Raw genomic sequence first — 19,864 nt, 5'->3', positions numbered from 1 at the left:
AATTCGTATATACCATTCGATTCAGAATTTCGCGAGATGAATTTCTGTCGTATCAAAAAAAATATATATATTTTTTTTTTAATTGTTGATAAATTTCAAAAATTTTTAAAACGGGTTTTTTTATGAAAAAAAAATTTTTTTTAACTGTCATTACCCGTAATTATTTGGGTAATGGTTCAAACAAAATTATCCATTAGGTCATTTTATTTATTTTTCTTTTTTTCTATTTTTTATTTAACAAAAAGTGATTTTTACTATTTTTAAATTTAAAATTCGAAAAAATTTTTTTGGAAGTTACCAAATTTTTTTATGGTTGATATATGATTTACTAAGAGAATAATGAAAAAAAATTGTTAAAATATCGATTTGCTGCCGAGTTACACTCTTTTGTTTATCCGCGCGCGAACGAAATGACGCGCTTTTTCGTTTTTCGCGCTTTAATAATTTTTATCTCAGCAACTATTCGTCGTAGAGACTTCGTTCAAAATTCATTTTGTTCGTTATTAAATCCCAAAAACAATGATACCAGTTTGTCTCGATAACTTCTCAATACTTTTAGAGATATTTCATTTTACATCTAATTTTTTTATAAAAAAAAAAAGATCACCCTCCAAATTTATGGTAACTTTTTTCCTTATATTTTTTCTAGTATTTTGAAAAAAAAATTTTTCAAAATCGATCTTTACCCACCGAAAAAATGATCTTTGACCATTTTTTCGTGCGCATCGACTGGACTATTGGAGAACGCTGTAACAACGATTACGATTGTAATAAAATTTCATTATCCGAATGTTCAAATGACAGAAAATGTGTTTGTCAAGTAAATACTTACGCAAAAAATGATACACTATGTGTACCGCTGTTGGGAGCATTTTGTTTGCAAGGTGACCGATGTGCAGTAGATCATTCTGATTGTATTGATAATGTATGCCAGTGCAAAGTTAATTTCAAATCTATAGCCAACAATAAATGTGTACCAAGTAAGTTTAAATCGTAAATCATAAATTGTGCAATGATGAATTAAGGACTAAACAATTAACAATGTTTGTTTAATTCTAGCAAAATTTGGAAAGCACTGTTTGGATATATTCGATTGTGAAGATGTTTTACATCTATATTGTTCTGATAGTCGTAAATGTGAATGCAAAACAAATCATATTGTGATAAATAATTCCACGTGTTTGCCACTTCTTGATGAATATTGTTGGGCTTATGAAAAATGTGCGCCCGAAAATTCTATTTGTTCATTAAATAGTTGTCGATGCAAGCCTAACTACTTACAGCGATCTAACAACCAATGCATTCTAAGAAATTAAATAATTTATTAATCAAAATCATTTTATTCAATTTATTATATTCAACAACAAGAACGATCCCTTAGCTTTAACATAAGAAAAATAATAATTCATATTTTAAATACGATTGTGTATACGACGCGAGCCGGTTGTGAGGGTGTTACGACAACGAACGTTTTACACGAAATTATACTAGATATATGCATTAATTTTTGTAAGAAATACTCGAAAAGTACGCCGATCAGTTGAATCGTTTATTTGAGAAACCCCATAAGTCAATGACTTAAATAAACATATGGAGTTATAGTTTTACAGAAATAATTTTTTTTTTTTTCATTTAAAATTCGTGCTTTTTTGTGAAATTAATTTCTAATGTTATTTTATTGTTGACTATTTAAAATGTTTAAATTAATTATAATTTTTTGTAATTTCTGAGTTTCAGAGTTCAAGTACATATTTAATACTTTATTTTATCAGTGTAATAAATGATTTGAGTAGAAACATTTAAAAAAACAATGATTTTATAACTTTTTTTTCCGTTTGGTTGAGAAACCCCATAAGTCAATCAACTTTAAATAATTTTTTTAAGTAGTTTCAGTTTAAAAATTAAATTTTTCTTGTTGGAATCTTTTCAGAGACGCTAACATTATTGTATTCAATTACTTTCCTGAAAAATTTTGTTTTCTTGACTTATGGGGTTTCTCAAATTAACGTTTCAGTCCCTATAGATTACAGGTAATAATTTAGGGCTGTGGACTTATCCACTAAATAAAATGATTACAAATGAACATGTATGGAAAATAAATAACTTTATTTAATTAACAATACATTTAAATTTATACAAAAGCAGTTTGGTTTTTTGTTTTATGTTACGTATATTCGTAGCCAGAGCTGTAGCTTAAATGTCTCTGCTCCGAGTTTGTTAACAATTAATTGATATCCCGTAGGCGCTAGCTTATCGTTTTTAGTATTTGACTGAAGAGCGGCGTGTTAGTCGTTCTAGTTTTAATTCTGGCCTCGAGAGGCGTGACTGAAGGCTCAGGTCCATCACAGTGCGCTCACAAATGTATGATAAAAAATTTTGTTACAAGATGACTCTTAGAGTTATTTTGATATTTTTTGCTCACTAGCTAAATACATGCTACTGAAAAATATTTTTCGCATGGCTGATGACGTAACGAATTGAACAATTAGATGTCTTTACTACCCACTGTATTATATTTTTGTAAATATAGTTAATTGGAAAAACAAAATTTCTATCAAATAACAGCAACTTCTGTGAGTGTAAAAAGCGTACATCGATGCAATTTACAATGTAATCAATGTAATACAGATATATTTAAAAAATAAATTATAACGATTAAAAAATAATAAATAAAAACATGATAGCAATAGTATTAAATGAGTTTTTTTTTTATCGTTAAAAATGCTACCTTGAAGCAATGATGATTACTAAGGTTAAGAAGTCTAATAATATTTTATAATAGATTGGGTATTTATAGATGGTATTTTTATCGTACTAAGCGGCCATAATTATTTGAAATCGACGTGGAACTTCAGTAAATGTAAGAAATAATGTAAGTATGTTGTTTTTTTTTTATAACGAATTATTTGCGTTACTTGTACTAATAATGCGGTAAATTTTATTTAAAAATTTTTAATGTGTACATTATTTTCATGATTCATTTTTATGATTGCAAAAAAGTGCAACTGTTCCTTTATCAATACATTCAAATGATGATTCAAATTCTACTCATAATTTTTGCTACAAGTCAAGCAAATAATCTTCTTCCAGAAATCATTGATGAATTTAAAGACGGTCCGATCGGTGGCTGTGTCAATTATAAAAATCAGGTAAAGTGGAGGGAATAGCATATCGATACTGCCATTCTAATACGTCGTATCCCACATTTAGGAAATTTTTCAGGAGTCGATAAAAACATTTCACGGTCGGCAAAGGAAAATTATTTGTAATATGGTTACATTGGTATAACCTTCAAATTTATTTTCATGTTTTTCATAAAATACAGGCATTTGTAGTGAATAAGTAATTTTGAATTGTATGCTGTAAGAAGAGTCAAAAATTATGCATAATTACCTTCTTACTGATGTCGTTAATTGCTTCCTTAAAATTAATTTAGAATTGAAAATGTTAAGCGTGACTGAACCTATGCGAATGTCGGATACGACATATTAGAATGGCGCGAAAGTCTGTTTGTGGGATACGATATATTAGAATATTCATTTAAAAATACTAAATAAACAATTTGACCTCTAAAATTTTGACATAAGCTGCACATTGTTACAATGATTCCATTTTTCAAAAAAAGTGAAAATGTCAAATTTTGTGGAATATGAGGTATTAGGATGACAGTATCGATATAATGTTTAAGAAGATTAGAGTTGTTTTTATCTTTCACTCTGAAGTAGACGAACGGTACTATCCTTACACTTACATAATGAATGAAAACTGTCCTCGCATTTCTATTAAACAAAGGGAAATAAAAATAAAGAAAGATTTGGAAAATCCAAAAGTGCACACCTCGAACGCTAATGTTATATTTCAAAAAAGTTTGAATCACCCGCGTTTTTTTCATAGAAATTTCCATGGTAAATCAACGGTAATAAAAGTCAACAAAAAAAGGAAGATAAGGAGAAAATTTCTAATAAAAATTACTGCAGTGTGAATTTGTTTAAATGTAAGATTGTGGGATTAACAGTAATGATTTATTATAAAAAAAAAAAACGAGAAGGACTACAGTAATGATTTTCGAAAGGAATCTTCTCTGCATAATTCTGAACATTATGAAAAAAAAAAATTACGTCGTTTCGTCAAGTCGTTCTCGAGATATCCGTACCACAATTTTTTTGTTAACAACAGACTAATAGACGTCGACGATAAATTTTTACTATTGAACTTTTTTTTTATATCAATACGTATCGGACAACTTAAAAAAAGTATCAGACAAAATTCATTAGTGTTCCTGCTTTGTATTGATGTGCTTTTTAAACGTGTAAGTGTGATATAAGAATAATATATATAGCTTAATGTGAGGAAATCGCGTGACTTTGACAAGTCGGTTATAAAGCAAAACCGCTCCGCTTCGGGTTCAAGGCGTGCAATATAAAAACGTGGATTATTAGATCATAAATTGATGAATCGAACTTCATTGTACACTTTGCGTTTAGAGTTTTTATTTGAAAAAAATGTTTGGTCAACAATAATAACCGACCCTTCCTATAGAAAATAAGATTTTGTTTTCTAAAAACTTGCTATTGTGAAAAATATTTTTTTGTTTTTAGTGTGATCCGTATCTTGAAAATTCGTGTTGTGAACGAAATAACACATGCCGATTACGCGAAAATATGTACACCTGTTCAGAATTGAGTATTGTTCAAGTTATTTATTTATTCATGAACTAACGGTTTTTGTTAGTTTCGTTATTCGCTTCAACTAATTTGTAAATTTATTAATTTCAGTATATTTAGGAGGATATTGTGAAAATGCATTAGGTTGTTTGAGTATAGACCATGCAATATGTAATGGCAAAAATGAGTGTGAATGTGGGCCTAGCTTTGTTGCAGTAAACAAAACAAAATGCGCACCACTAATTACTAGTCCCTGCTGGACAAATGATGACTGTGTGGTGAATAATTCTGTTTGCATTAACAATGAATGTACTTGCAAACCTGCATTTGTATCGTACTTTAAAGATCATTGCAAACCAAGTGAGTTTCATTTTTCATATGTTTATAATGATAAATTACATAAGGTAAGAGACCCAGTTCTCGATCAGAGTAAATATAGACGTACTAATACATGAGTGGTCGGGTACTAGGTCTTTTACCTTATAGCAAAATTTTTTTATCAATTAGTCAAATAATTAATTTTTGTTTTTGAATAAATGTTGAATGTTTTAGCGTCATTGGGGCAAATTTGTTCAAATGATTACGATTGTGGAGATATAATACGTCTAATGTGCTCTATTGAAAAGGTCTGTGTGTGTAAGCCAAATCATGTTATACAGAATAATGCTACTTGTGCACCACTTTTAGGCAGATTTTGTGAAAATGATAATGCATGTGCAAACGATGATCTTGTTTGTATAAATTATAAATGTCAATGCAAACATGACAATTCACTTACATTTGATAACAGATCTATACCAAGTAAAAAATTTCAGTCCTTGACATTATATTTATAAATAATTACTAATCTTATGTAATGTATGTTAATTGATATGTCACATTTGTAGAATTATTGGGAACGCCTTGTAACAGTGATTATGATTGTAAAGATTTAATGCATATGAAATGCTCAGAAAATAGAATATGTACTTGTAGACCACATCATATCATAAAAAATGATGCTATATGTGCATCACTTTTGGAAGGATATTGCCAGCATGGCGAACAATGTGGAGCGGATAATTCTGTTTGCATTGATAATAAATGTCAATGCAAAAATAAATATATATTAACATCTCCCGAAACATGTTCACCAAGTATTGAATTTTACGATAGTTTTTTTCTATAGACAAAGGATTTATTTTAGTCGATGAAAATTTGGTAAATAATATCTGTTATTTCAGCTCCACTTGGAGAACGCTGTAACAGCGATTACGATTGTAATAAAATTTCATTTTCCGAATGTTCAAATGACAGCAAATGTGTATGTCAAGAAAATTATATTGCAAACAGTGATACACTATGTTTACCACTGTTAGGAGCATTTTGTATGCAAGGTGACCAATGTGCAGTCAATAATTCTGATTGTATTGATAATGTATGCCAGTGCACAGTTAATTTCAAATCTATAGCTAACAATAAATGTGTACCAAGTTAGTTTAAATCGTAAATCATAAATTGTGCAATGATGAATTAAGGACTAAACAATTAACAATGTTTGTTTAATTCTAGCAAAATTTGGAAAGCACTGTTTGGATATTTTCGATTGTGAAGATGTTTTACATTTATATTGTTCTGATAGTCTTAAATGTGAATGCAAACCAAATCATGGCATTGTGAATAACTCTACGTGTTTGCCACTTCTAGATGAATACTGTTGGGTTTATGATAAATGTGCGCCTAAAAACTCTATTTGTTTATTAAATACTTGTCGATGCAAGCCGAACTACTTACAGAGATCAAATAACCTATGCATTCAAAGTAATTATATAATTTGTTTTATATTTTGACCATTTTGCTATCAAATTACTATAGGGGACAGCGGGGCAAAACGGTGCTTGAGGGGGGGGGGGGGGTAAACGAGGTACCCTCAAATTTTATAAAAAAAAAATTTTTTCTCAATGTTTTTTAAACATTCTAAAATCACTTTTGTGAATATAATCGCGCATTATTTTCAACTCATTTTTCTCAAACTTTTTTAAAAATTTAGTATCAGTCGAAGAATGTTAATGACCTTTTTGTATGATAAAAAATACTAAAACTGTTGTTTTTTCCTTTGAATCCAATAATTATGTCAAATGTAATTTTTCTGTATGTACATTACTCACAAAAAAATGTAATTGAATCAAATTTATTTAATAACCAGATTTTTTTTTTTAATTTTTTTTAGGAAGTACCTCATTTTGCCTGCAAAAATGAATTTTTTTTTTTTAAAAGCAAGTGAAATTTTTCCGTATTTCCTAGAATATTATTATTAAAAAAAAAAAAAAAAAAAAAAAAAGATTTACCGTTCTTGAGTCCCTGAAAACTTAGTATTTTTTCAAGTACCCCGTTTCGTCCTCCCCCCCCCCCCCCTGTCCTACATGTTTGAAAACAAGAATGATTACTTGCCTTTAACTTCAATAAACTTTTTTTTTTTCATTGCAGCGCAAGAAGGGTAATTGTGCGCATCATTATTACACCGATGAGAGATTAATTTATGCGTTCCCAAAAATTTACTCTGTTTTAATCAAAAAAGGTCAATTCAAAAAAGATTTTTGACCAATGCCAATCATATAATTTTATAATTCATAAAACAATTTTTAATATAAAATTGTGCTGATACGATTAATGATGATCATATTCTATAATAAATAATGTTACTTATAATAATATTCATTACTGTGATTAAATAAAATCATTCTTTTTTTTTCCTTAGTAAATAATAAAATATCAATCCATACTGCTCATCAATCAATTATTAACAATCATGTACCTGAAGATCGGAATGTTTTTCGCGCAACCAAAATGAAAAAAATCTATGTAATTTGACTAAGAGGTAATTAGGGATGGCTGCGGTTTTCGGCTAACATACTAGCACCTATGCGAAACATTTCCGAAATTTAGATCCATTAGATTTTTTACTTTTCATTTTGTTTTTTTATTTTCGATCCGCGAAAAACGTTCCGATCTTCGAGTACATTTTTAATCATCAATTCCACTTGCACAAATATACATTATTATTGTGTAAAAATATCCGGTAATGAAAAACAAATTTTCGATTAATAAAAATATTCACGTTACCAATAATATTCATAAGAACAATAAATATTTACATTTAATTATTAAAATAAATTACTTACACCTTACCATATGTATAAGCTATTAAAATATATATGAGTCACGTCTCAGTTTCTCCAATGACACACGATACCGCATACAAACAATATTTTCTCACAATACATTGACAACTTCGTGCTTTTTTTATTAAAAACAGAATACAAAGTTTACGTGTTTGCGTATTTTGATTTCTGTATCGTTCATATAAATACATATATAATACAAGAATCTTCGTATATATATATATATATATATTTTGTTAAAGCGATGAGATAGGGATAGATCATATCAAGAGGTTGGGAATCCCATGATCCCTCTTCCGGTTTTGTATGCTAGTCTCGAGAAAACGTGAGATAGTGTATTGTGTACAACACAGCCATCAGTACGAGAATAAATATATATATATATATATATATATTATACATTTAAATATATATATTTCTATTTTGAGTACGTCGCAAGCACACGCGATGCTCGTGTCTACTAGACTAGACTTACGATTTACCAAGCCGTATTTCATCGAGCCACTCGTTGACGCTAGAGGGATACGACGTATCCGTCTCTCGCTATACGTGCGACATTTCCAGAGATATACATGTATATATGGTACATTATATAAATTCGAGTATTACTGTATATATATATGTAAATAAATATTGTCTGTATAAAATGCTGTGGCGTAGTGTAGAGTAATATTGGCTACACTAGTTTTGGCTTACTACATCAGTACACATCGTCTAGTAGAGTAAATAAAAGGAAAATGGGATGATGTTACTTCGTTTATGCATACCAATGCTCTACTTGTATGTCATATGTGTTTATGTCTATGTATATGGATGGATGCTGCATTATATATAGTTACAAGTGAAAATAAAATAAAAAATACAGGAACTAAAAAAGTGCAAGTCTACTCACGCGGCTACCAGACATAAAACAACGAGTTTTATTGAATTATTTTGTGTCATTTTAAAAAAAGTATAAATACGTTTGGATGGTAATTTTTTTCTCATGTTTGTCGGTGTAAATGTTTGTTATTTAGTAATTTAAATTTTGTTTTGTTTTTCAAGTTCAATAAACAACATTTTTTTTTATTTATAATTTTACTTACATTCACCTACTGGTAATAACTTTAGTGAGTTTATGATACAAAAAAAGTAAGTTATCGAAAATTCTAAAAAATATATATTTTCAAGTTTATTAAAATACTTGATGCACGGTTAGACTTTTTTTTTTTAGTTACTCATACATTTTTTATTCTCATTCGACCCTCGATTTATTTTCCAGGGCTTTATAAATTCTAGCAAACCCTCGAGAGAGAAAGAAGAGAGAGAGAGAGAGAGTAAAAGCTAGCGACCTCGCGACGTATATATATATATATATATAGTTCACAACCACGCGATGCATATATTGCAGTAGCAGAGGCTGTGATGGTAGTGAGCTCATATGAGTCGTCAGCGTGCTCAGTATGTACTCCACACACGTGTTACGTAGTTACGTCAATCGTTAACACATGCCTCTCTACGTAGAGAGCTTTAGATGAATGGGTGCTCGGTGTTTTTTCCCCTTCCCAACACATCTACATATATGTATATATATTTGCTATCTCTTTTGCACTTCTTCAACATCAACTTGTATATATGAAACCCATGTATAAGTCGAAAAATCACGAATGTGTGTAATGACGTTTGAAAATGCTATTCATTTGGACATGACAGTAAAAAAAAAAAACATATGCCAACAGAAAAAAATAAAAATTAAATAAACGGACGTTATATATCGAGTTAAGTTCATTGAATAATTGAATTAATCAAAAAATTATTAAAATATCATTTATGTTTTATTATTATTATTTATTTATCTTTAATAAATAATGAGGCATTAAATAGAATCAGTAATTAACTATTATCTGTTCGAATTATCAAATATTGAGTAATTAATTAACATTAAATTATTAATTAATAACATTTGCTTAACTAAATTGTAATGTAAATTTTATTATTATTGAAAATTTAATGATAATAAAATAAAATTTATTGAGTTTATTAAAATGTCATAATAAAATTTTTGGTGACCTAAAAAATAAAAAAGTCAACACATAAAATGAAATAAAAAGTAAAAGGTCGAAATGTTGGTATGGTCATACATTATTAAATTAATGTCAGATAAGTTGAGAAAGGACTTTAAACATCTCTCAAGTACGTTTATATCTTCGTAAAATCACCGGATTGAAAAGCTCTGGCTTTGTAGCACTTTCATTGAAAAAAAAAAAAAAATAAAATAAAATGCAGCGAAAAAAAATAATAGACGTCTTTTGCGGCTGCAGCTCGACTTAGTAGTGCCCGAGAAGGGGATTTGGAAAATCGGATTCCATGTCAGCAACAGCCGGATTTATATATATATATAAAAAACAATATATACTTGTATATATGTATTTATATGTCATACTGAAAATATAGAGGAAATGTGGATTTTACGGTTATCAGAATTTCATACGAGTTTTCTTTTTAAGCTCACGAGCTTTTAGATTTTTTAAAAATATTTTTTGCTGGTATTATATTACTGTCAAATATGTTTTTTTAAAGTTTTTATTATTGATAAATAAACATAAACAAACATAAAGACGATGACTTAATATGACCTTGTTGAAATGAACTGATGCCTACTTTGGTACACTTGTGACCTCATCATCACTAATGAATTTTATCACGAGCTCAAGTGTGTGTGAAATTTTTATGCAATTGAGATGAAATAATAATACACAAGTACATTATTTAAATTCATAGATATATAAATATTTATGAATCATTTTTTTATTTCTTATAAATTAAAAAAAAAATAATAACAGTAGTCAGATTAATTAATAGATTCATGATGAATAACTCATTTTAATGATTAAGATTTTATTTTATTCTTAAGTAAAAAAATATCACGCCCAGGAAAATGAGTCATTGTCTGGTATGTCTTATTACAATATTAGTCTCTAGGCTAATCGTCATTTATTAATAAAAAAAAAACTACATTTTCCTAACACATGTATGTATTTATTTATTTTTTTAATTAAAATAGGAGTAGAAATGAATTTTTTTAATTAATAAGCTGGAGTATCAGAGTAAAAAAAAATGTAATGGTGAATCTACTATTTGACTTTATATTGCAGGCACAAAAGTTATTAATAAATTAAAAAGTGGTGTCTGTCGATACTTAATTGAATTGCAGCTCACGTCAAAACGATGAGTTTCCTACCGCGATGTATACATGAATAAAGTTTCAAACTGCGATACAATATTTTATAACGGTTTACTAAAAAATATTGTATTTTATTATTTACTGCAATACTTTTATTTAAATTTCAATATTTTTAGTTATCTAAAAAAAATTTTTTTTGGAGTTAAATACCAATTATATATCGAAAGTCTTAAAGATCTTTTTTATAGGCAATTACGAGCTACAAAATTGTTTATGTATAACTTTACGATATTTTAAATAGTTCAGCTTGGATTTTAATTTAAAAACTAATATAATTTTTCATACTTTTTAGTGTTTGAGCTTTGTCATAAATTTTTTTATGGACCTATTTGGGGAAATAAAATTAATATCAATTTTTTCATTCAAGAAAAGAAAATCTAAATTTACTTATCACTCAAAAAAAAAACAGTTGAATTGTTTTTTATTGTCAAAAAAAATTGTATAATTTTCAAATTTTAAAAATGATTTAATGAAAAATTTACCTTGTTAATTTTATCTTATTGCTCCGAAATAACAGCACTCAAAATTTTTACATGCACATAATTAAGTTTTTCACTCGATTTACTATTAATCTAAATATAATTTATTACTTATTTGTATCATAAACTGTCACAAAATCATTTAAATAATATCAAAAAACCACATCCCGACACACATTAATGTAAATAAAATTTTAACTCTGACTTTGATAATAAAAAAAAAAAAAAAAAAAGTTATTTAAAAATCGGTAGTATTTTAAATTAGTCAATAGATAATAATTAATGAATGAAAACTAAATATAAATACGAGGTTGATAATCTGAAAAGATTGTTCGAAGTTTATCGTCGAGAAAGCGACAGAACGTCCGGAGTGCGTGGCGTGTGCGCATCGACTGCTAACTAACTTGAACGTGAGGGAGTTTCATCCATGGCCGAGAACTGAGCGAACAGAGAATCAGAGGAAAAGGGAACGAATATATATATATATTTATAAAGATAGAGAGAGTATATTTCTATTTCACTCTAGACTAGTAGTATAGAAGAGTAATAGTGCATATCTATCTAAGTATCTTTCTCTTGCACACAAAGATTGTACCTCTGTACCCTAGAACGTGTACATAGTGTACTTAGAGCTGGTGGTATATATAGAAGACTAGTAGTACAGTACGCCGATACGATTCGTCATATAGTATCCTTGTCTTTACTTTAAAAGTCCGTTTCATCGTTTTTTTTTTTATCTCTTCAACGTCTCCGCCAACTAGACTTCTTTTTCTTACATTTTTTTTTCTGTTTATTATTATTTCTCTTTTACTCACGTAATATTAAAGCATCCATCCCCACGTGGATTTCTCATTGCCACTTTTTCTTGTCAAGTATTTTTTATAACATTTTTATTTCAGTACTTTGGAGAAAAAATAATAGCAAAGTGACGTTATTATTAAATTTTAAATAATTGCAGATCGTAAATTTAATTAAGTATATATTTTTTAGGTTATTTGAATACAAAATTTTGAGATTGTAAACTTTTAATAAACATTTGTGTATTTCTCGCGCTTTTTTTGGCCGATCGAGGATTTCTTTAAAGTAAAAAAAAAAAAATAAGAGTGAAAATCTAACAAACGGGTGACCCTCTGGGCCAACCCCAAAACTTCCCGCTGTTTTCGAGCTCAGAAAGCTCGAAAACGTCGTTATTTGCAAATTTTTGAGCTCTTCGAAGACAAAAAATGTTTTTTTTGTTGTTCAACCAAAAAAATGGATTTAGCTAAAAAAAAGTAATTTTTGTCGTACGATTTTTTTAAAATGAATCTATTGATTTGAGTGTTCTTGGCGGCAATCAAAAGGTCTCATCAAGACTTAGAACTGATTAGATTTTTGAGTCGATTGGTTAAGTAGTTTATGAGTTATATGAAAAAAACCTAAAACAAAAAAAAAATTTTTATTTTTATTTTTATTTTTCGTATAACTTGTAAACTACTTGACCGATCGATTTCAAAAGCTAATCAGATCTAAGTCTTGATAAACCCTTTCGATTGCCGCCAAGAACACTCGAATATCGGTAGATTCGTTCCAAATATATCGTCGGACAAAAACAGTTTACACGATCACACACACACGGCCGGACGTCTTTCCGGAAATAGTCAAAATAGCTTCCTAGGACCTCAAAACGTCGAGATCTGATGGAAACTCGATTTTCAAAAATCGTACCGAAACCAATAACTTCCCTTTTTTTGAAAATTTTCAATTGTCAAAGTGGGAAATCAATAAATGTATACCGGAATTGATATAATTATTAATTATTTTTGTAAGTAATAAATATTTTACGGAATTGATACGCAATAATGTTCAGATAGTATTTTCTTGACTGAAAAATTATTTTATTACAATTTTTTCATTAACTATTTACTTTGCGCAAAAAAAGTTTACACGGAGAAAATTAAATAATATTAATTACTATTTGTATTTAGTTATGATAAAATTTTCTACCATCAATCCGATAGTAGTGAATACTATCTGGATGATTGTATAAATCATCTAGATTGTAACATTCACCATATTTATAATAATTGTTACAATTCTGTACGTTAACTAGAGTTAATTATTATTATTATTCTAAATATAGTTATATTTATAATACAGATGGTAACAGTTACCATCTAAAGTAAGTAGAATAACAATTAATTGAATTATAATGAAACCGTCAGACGAACCATCATTTTACAAGGTTAAAAAAATATGAAATGTTAATAATGACCAAATATTATTTATTACTCAGTACTTGAATGATTCTTATTTTGATGAGGATACTCAATCATTGAAAGTTATTGACAGAAGCTCTCTCGCTTGGAAATTTTTATTTTACGCTGATCTAGACGACTGTGCGGTAACTTATTTTAAAATTTTAAACAATTGTGAATTACTAAATTATGGATTTAAATAGAATAGTATATTACATACCTAGGCCAGTAAAAAAGAAAGCCTCAGACCACATGTTTGTCAACCTCGGCTTCGCCTCGGCCAACAATTACATGTGCTCTGAGACTTTTCTTATTTTACTGGCCTAGGTATGTAATATACTATTTCTGCCCTCCGGCCGCAAAATGGAAACTTTCGGGCCGCTGCCCTGAACGAAGTTGCAACTTTCCGGCTTCGTCGAGCAGAAAAATAGTATACGCACCTTGGCCAGTAAAAAAGAAATATCAATCATTCTAGATGATCGGAATAAAAAATTTAGCATAATAAACACAATTATCTAATTTTCTCCATGTTTTAACACATGAAAATTTATACTCTTTTTCTCAATTTAAAACAAATAAAAAAACAATGTAACGGATTCTGTACCATAATTTGAGTACTAAATCATTCACAAACGTAAAATTAATTCATTAGATGAGGTAAGAATATTAGTTACAAAAAAATATGACGGATTTATTGCCAAGGAGATTTTTGAAGAGGATGTGGAAAGTAGAAAGAATTTAAAATTTTCGCCCTGATGGGCTTGGAACGTGGGTATCCCGTAACCAATAACCTTCAAAGGATAGTTTTTCCCATAAACATGTAAGTACTATTCCCATAGATTTCTATCTTTGTGCATTATTTATATTAATAATAAAATAAAAATAATATTTAATATAAATTCAAGTACTTATAAAAAAGATTATAAAATATTAAAAAATATTTGAAAGCTTTAAAATTTAATCTCTTGAAATTTTTATTACATGAGAAGTATATAAAAGTGGAGAAAATAAATAAAATTAACGCGGGTAGAGGTTTTTTGTGTACGACAGTATTATATGATCACTTTTTATTTTGACATTCTCGGGTTTCACGGTGTTCTGTATATAATCTACTACGCGAGAATGTCAGTTATATTAAATTTGTTTTGCTTTTACTTGCAGTCTTCTTACAGCACATATATATATATATATATATATATATAGTATATGTATATAATAGAGTTAAGTAGAGGGAGTGTGAAGAGTGATTCTTTTCTATTTTCCGTAGTAGAGGAAGTGTAAAACACTTTACGGACTCTTCGTTTTACCCTTTTCGATACCTGACACCTGTACTATCTTTGTGGAACATCCTATCTGTGTATTAAACTTCTGGTTTTTTATTACATTTACCTTTTTTGTGCTTTTAAACCAGAAAAAAAAATTATTAAAAGTTTTTGTATAAAAAGAAAAAATACGAAAAACGGTTGACCCTGCAGGCCTACCCTGAAACTTCAGAGAGTTTAAGATTACTTATTAATTTTTGAGCTCGTCGAGCTCAAAAAACTGTTGGACCGAAAGAACATACATTTTCTTGAAAAAAAAAAAAAAGATCATTTTTGACGTACGAGATCTTTGGAACGAATCAACCGAGTCTTAAATTTGATGTTCCTGAAGATCGGAACGTTTTTCGCAGAACGAAAACAAAAAAACCAAATGAAAAATAAAAATTCTATTGGATCTATATTTTTGAAATGTTTCGCATGGATACTAGTATGTCAGCCGAAAATTGCAGGCCACCCCCAACTACCTCTTTCAAATTACATGAATTTTTTTTCATTTTTGTTACGCAAAAAACGTTCCGATCTTCAGGCACATTAAATTTGAATACATTTTGAGGTAAATTGGGCTAGTGGTTTATGAGTTATACGACAAAAACCGCAAAAATTTTTTTATTTTTCTTATTCGTATAACTCGTAAACTATTCGGCTGATCGACTTCAAAATCTATTCAGTTCTAAATCTTAGTGAGTCCTTTCGATTGTCACCAAGTAAGTTTGAATCAATTGATTCGTTCCAAAGATATCGTTGGACAAAAAAAGTTTACATACATTCACACCCACACACACACGCAGGCGTTCATCCGAAAATAGCCAGAATAGCTTTGTAAGTAACGTCGAGATCTGATAAAAACTCGATTTTCGAAATTTGAACCGGAACCAATAACTTCCTTTTTTTTTTTTTAATTTTCAATTTTCATAGCGGGAAGTTAAAAAAATCAAGAATAAGATAATTGGTATTATATACTTAAAAAAAAAAAAATTTATTCTTATATTTAAGTAATAAACATATTTTATTTAATGTATATAATATAAAGCTCGAGTTTCTTCGTCTGAGGTTGCAATTAACGCTCCGCGAGTCAGCCGCAAAATGGGACTTTATAATTATGATTTCAACCCCCTACTACCCCCGGAAACCAACTCGAGACAACATAATAATAAATAATTATAACACCCGCATATTTATATTTTTATACTTAGCATTATAAATAAAAAAAAGATAAATTAAAATAATGGCTAAAAAAATGTAAATAGAAATAATTGAAAAAGTAAATACTGTTATGCATTAAACTTATTAAAAAAAAATATATATATAAATTTATACTCGAGATATTTAAAATTTTGTCTAATTTATACCAACTGTATAAATAAAGTTATCTTGGCTAGAGTTAATTTTAAGATTTTAAAAGTACTTTTCCACGAGGCACTTTAATTGATATTAAAAATTAAAATTGACGCGAGACGTTTCGTACCCATTCCCGTCAGTGATGAGTTTTATTATCACAAAATTAAAACGACGTTAATTTATTATTAAACTTTAATTTAAGCTATTTCAAATTTATTTATAAACTTGTCGGTTGTTAAATTAAAAAAAAATAAACTGCTATAAAAATGAATAATACTTAATATATTATTATTACATGTACATAAATATATGTGTTATATGTTCATATATTTTTAGTGGTGTTAGTGTAAGTATATATATGATATTTATAAATAATATGTAAGCGAGAAAATGCATCAGCACACTAGCAACATCATGTTTCATGCTCGTTCATGCTAAAACAAACGAATTTATACGCGATAACGAGATAATATCTCGGGGGATTATCAAAATGGATGCGTGGATGTGTATATTTATCTCTCTTACTCACTCATTCACTACTATGCGTTATATTTTCGAAACTAATGGGTAATGGGTGTAGGTAAAATTTTACAGGATTATTTGAACCACAAATAATTATATTTAACACTCAGTACATAATGTACGTTTAATTACTATCATTTCCTATTTTTACTGACTATAATATATTTAAATGTTTTATGGAAACTACAATACCCAGTAAATAATTTACATTGAAAATGTAGACAACGTTATCCTGAATGTTAAAAAATTTTTGAGGAACGCACTTTTAATTTATCAAAAATGTATTGCACACTTCAAGGTCGAAAGTTCTGAGTGTGCTTTACTTTGGCGCTCGATTTTTTTCGGGTATCTTACTCACTTTCAACCATCTCTATACTATCAAGGAAAACATAAATTTATTTGGTCTACTATATCCTGATTTAGTTCTTTGAAATTTTGTGATGCTTAGACTTAAGAAAATGAATACATCTCTATACTTTTTAAAGTATAATAAAATAGGTTGAAACTTATATCATCATATTGAAGATCAGAACGTTTTTCGCGCAACGAAAAAAAAAAAAATCGAAAAGTCAAATTCTACTAGATGACTAGATTTCTGAAATGTTTCGCATATAAATTCGAGTATACCAGCCGAAAATCTTTAACCAATCCCAATTTCCGGAAGTGCCCCTTAAGTCAACTTTTTGCAGTCGAATTACATAATTTTTTTTCATTTTCGGTGCGCGAAAAACGTTCCGATCTTCAGGTACGTCATCGCATAGAGAATTTATTAAGGAATCATTATAATACAACATACAGTTGATTCCTTAATATGTTATTCTCAAAATAAATAATTTAGTTGAGGGGAGGAGTCCTGATATCAACTAATTAAGTGATTTCTTGTGATCACGATAACTCACGAATAAAACGGCAGAAGGACCTAACTTTTTTTTTATTAGCGTTAGTTTGGTGACTACAAGAATCCTTTTGTTAATCACTATCCAACTATTTTGGTTTAATTGTAATTAATAAAAACTCACACTGTCAAAAATTAGCGGAGTGAACGCGGAATAAATCCGGAGTAAATGTGGAGAGGATGACTGTTCATTTATTTAAACCCCTCGGAGTGAAATTCACTCTGAAGAAGAGTTAAATTTAATATTGAATGGGTTCGAAGTGAAATTCACTCCTAAAGGGAGCTCATTTAATATTGAAACTCCGGATTGGATCGAATAAGTCATATTCTGATATGAAACCAATAATGCCAACATAAAGGGGAGGGTGGGGCAGAGCGGCCCCCCTAAGCCAATTATTACTTTTTGTGGCTTTCAACCATAAGATCACTGTACTTTTGTCTTATTTTGAACAAATTTATGGACATTTTGCCAAAATTCTGAAAAAAAAAATTTTTTTAAACTCGGAAACTCCGAGTGACGGAGTGAATCCGGATTAAAATAAAATCCATAGTCACTACGAATTCACTCCCAATTTTTGACAGTGTAAAAACTGGTAATTCACGAAAAATTTGGCTATCATTTTTATTTTTACTATTGTGATTTTTTTTTCTTTTTTTTTCGCCATCAACTACTGGCAACAGCACTAATGTAACAGTAGGATTGAAAAAAAGAGCGATATCTAAGACAAAAAGGCGGGATATTTAAAAAAAAAATTTAATGAAAAATAATTAAACTGAAAATAAGAAATAAAAAAATCAAATTAACAATTTAAAAGTGGAATAAAAATTCTTAATTAGAAAAAAATTAATTAATATTGTGAAATAAAAGTAATGATTAAAAATAAAATGAGCGATCGAGGTGTGCACTTTTAGATTGGATTGGAATACCTATTGACCATATAGTTTATTTCATACCCAACATGTAATTTTAGTACGAAAATAAAAATTTATTCGAAAAAAATCTCCAATATATAAACTACAAAAAAAAGTAATTTCCGGCTTTGGAAAAATTTATTTTATTTTTATAGCTGTTATAAAAATCGGAAAATATTTTCAAAAATATTAAAATTTTATTGAAAATGAGCCAGGCATCCAAGAGATCTTGTATGTTCCATTAGGGGCACATTGAAAATGTTAAAAATTTTCGCTAGAAATAATTAAATAGTTTTTTAATGGAAACGTAAATAGTGAACGCAAAGATAAATAAATTAAATTAATTAAAAAAAAAAAAATAATAAATAACGCGGCAAGTAAATAAGAATTTAGCATCTTGGTAAATAATTATCCAGGATGTTTGTAAGCCGTGAAAACACGAGTGCGGAGGATATGAAGGAATAAAAAACGGTATCTGAGAAACGGAAGTTTTAATCGAAAAAGTTGGAACAATGCGGCAGTTGCAGCAGCAGTAGAGTAGCAGTAGCAGTGGTGCCACACCCGATTCGACAATAAGAGTACCAAAGACTACTTGTCTTGGTCTTGGTCTCGGTCTAGGTTTGTTGTCTCGACGTAAAACCATTTACTATTATCAATATAATTCTTATTTATCCCGTAAATATTGTCGTCTTTTATTTTATGTCTTTTTTAATTCGTTTTACAGTTGATTCGCTCGAAATCGTTAGTTAACAACTGGCTTTTCATTTATTTCCTCTTAATAGCTCACATTCATCGTCGTTTCACGTCTCACACACACAACTTAAAACTTTAAAACTTTTCTTTATTGTAGTTTTTTTTAACAAAAACTTTCTTTTTGTTTCTACTATACTATACTACTTTTTGTTACACTTTTATTCGATACTTCACTGAGTTCATTAATTAATCCCTTATTGGCAAGTTTACTTCATTGTTTTTTTATCAAGAAAAAACTATAAAATTAACTCAAGTATTTTTTAACTAGAAAAAAAATTAACTAATGCCCAACCGTCCGTAACTTTTAGACTACACTGTAAAAAAGTAGTGTTAAAATTAACTCACACCCTTGTAGCGGTGT

General features: G+C 28.8%; 1 protein-coding gene across 6 annotated transcripts in view; it reads right to left on the bottom strand.

Moving 5' to 3' along the window:
• The window catches only part of LOC130668076 (guanine nucleotide-releasing factor 2), a 112,672-nt gene that overhangs the window by 60,965 nt on the left and 31,843 nt on the right, over nucleotides 1-19,864 (bottom strand). The window contains exon 1 of one of the 6 annotated variants that reach the window (XM_057470142.1): nucleotides 11,531-11,921. The exons of the other annotated variants lie outside the window; for them this stretch is intronic. The gene's annotated coding sequence lies outside the window, so the exon portion shown is untranslated. Of the gene's footprint in view, nucleotides 1-11,530; nucleotides 11,922-19,864 lie in introns of those variants that run through there. 6 annotated transcript variants of the gene reach the window in all.

This window comes from Microplitis mediator, chromosome 5, assembly GCF_029852145.1.
Source record: "Microplitis mediator isolate UGA2020A chromosome 5, iyMicMedi2.1, whole genome shotgun sequence".
NCBI lineage: Eukaryota > Metazoa > Arthropoda > Insecta > Hymenoptera > Braconidae > Microplitis > Microplitis mediator.
The sequence above is the reverse complement of the archived record's forward strand: the minus strand, read 5'-3'. Positions and strand labels throughout refer to the sequence as shown.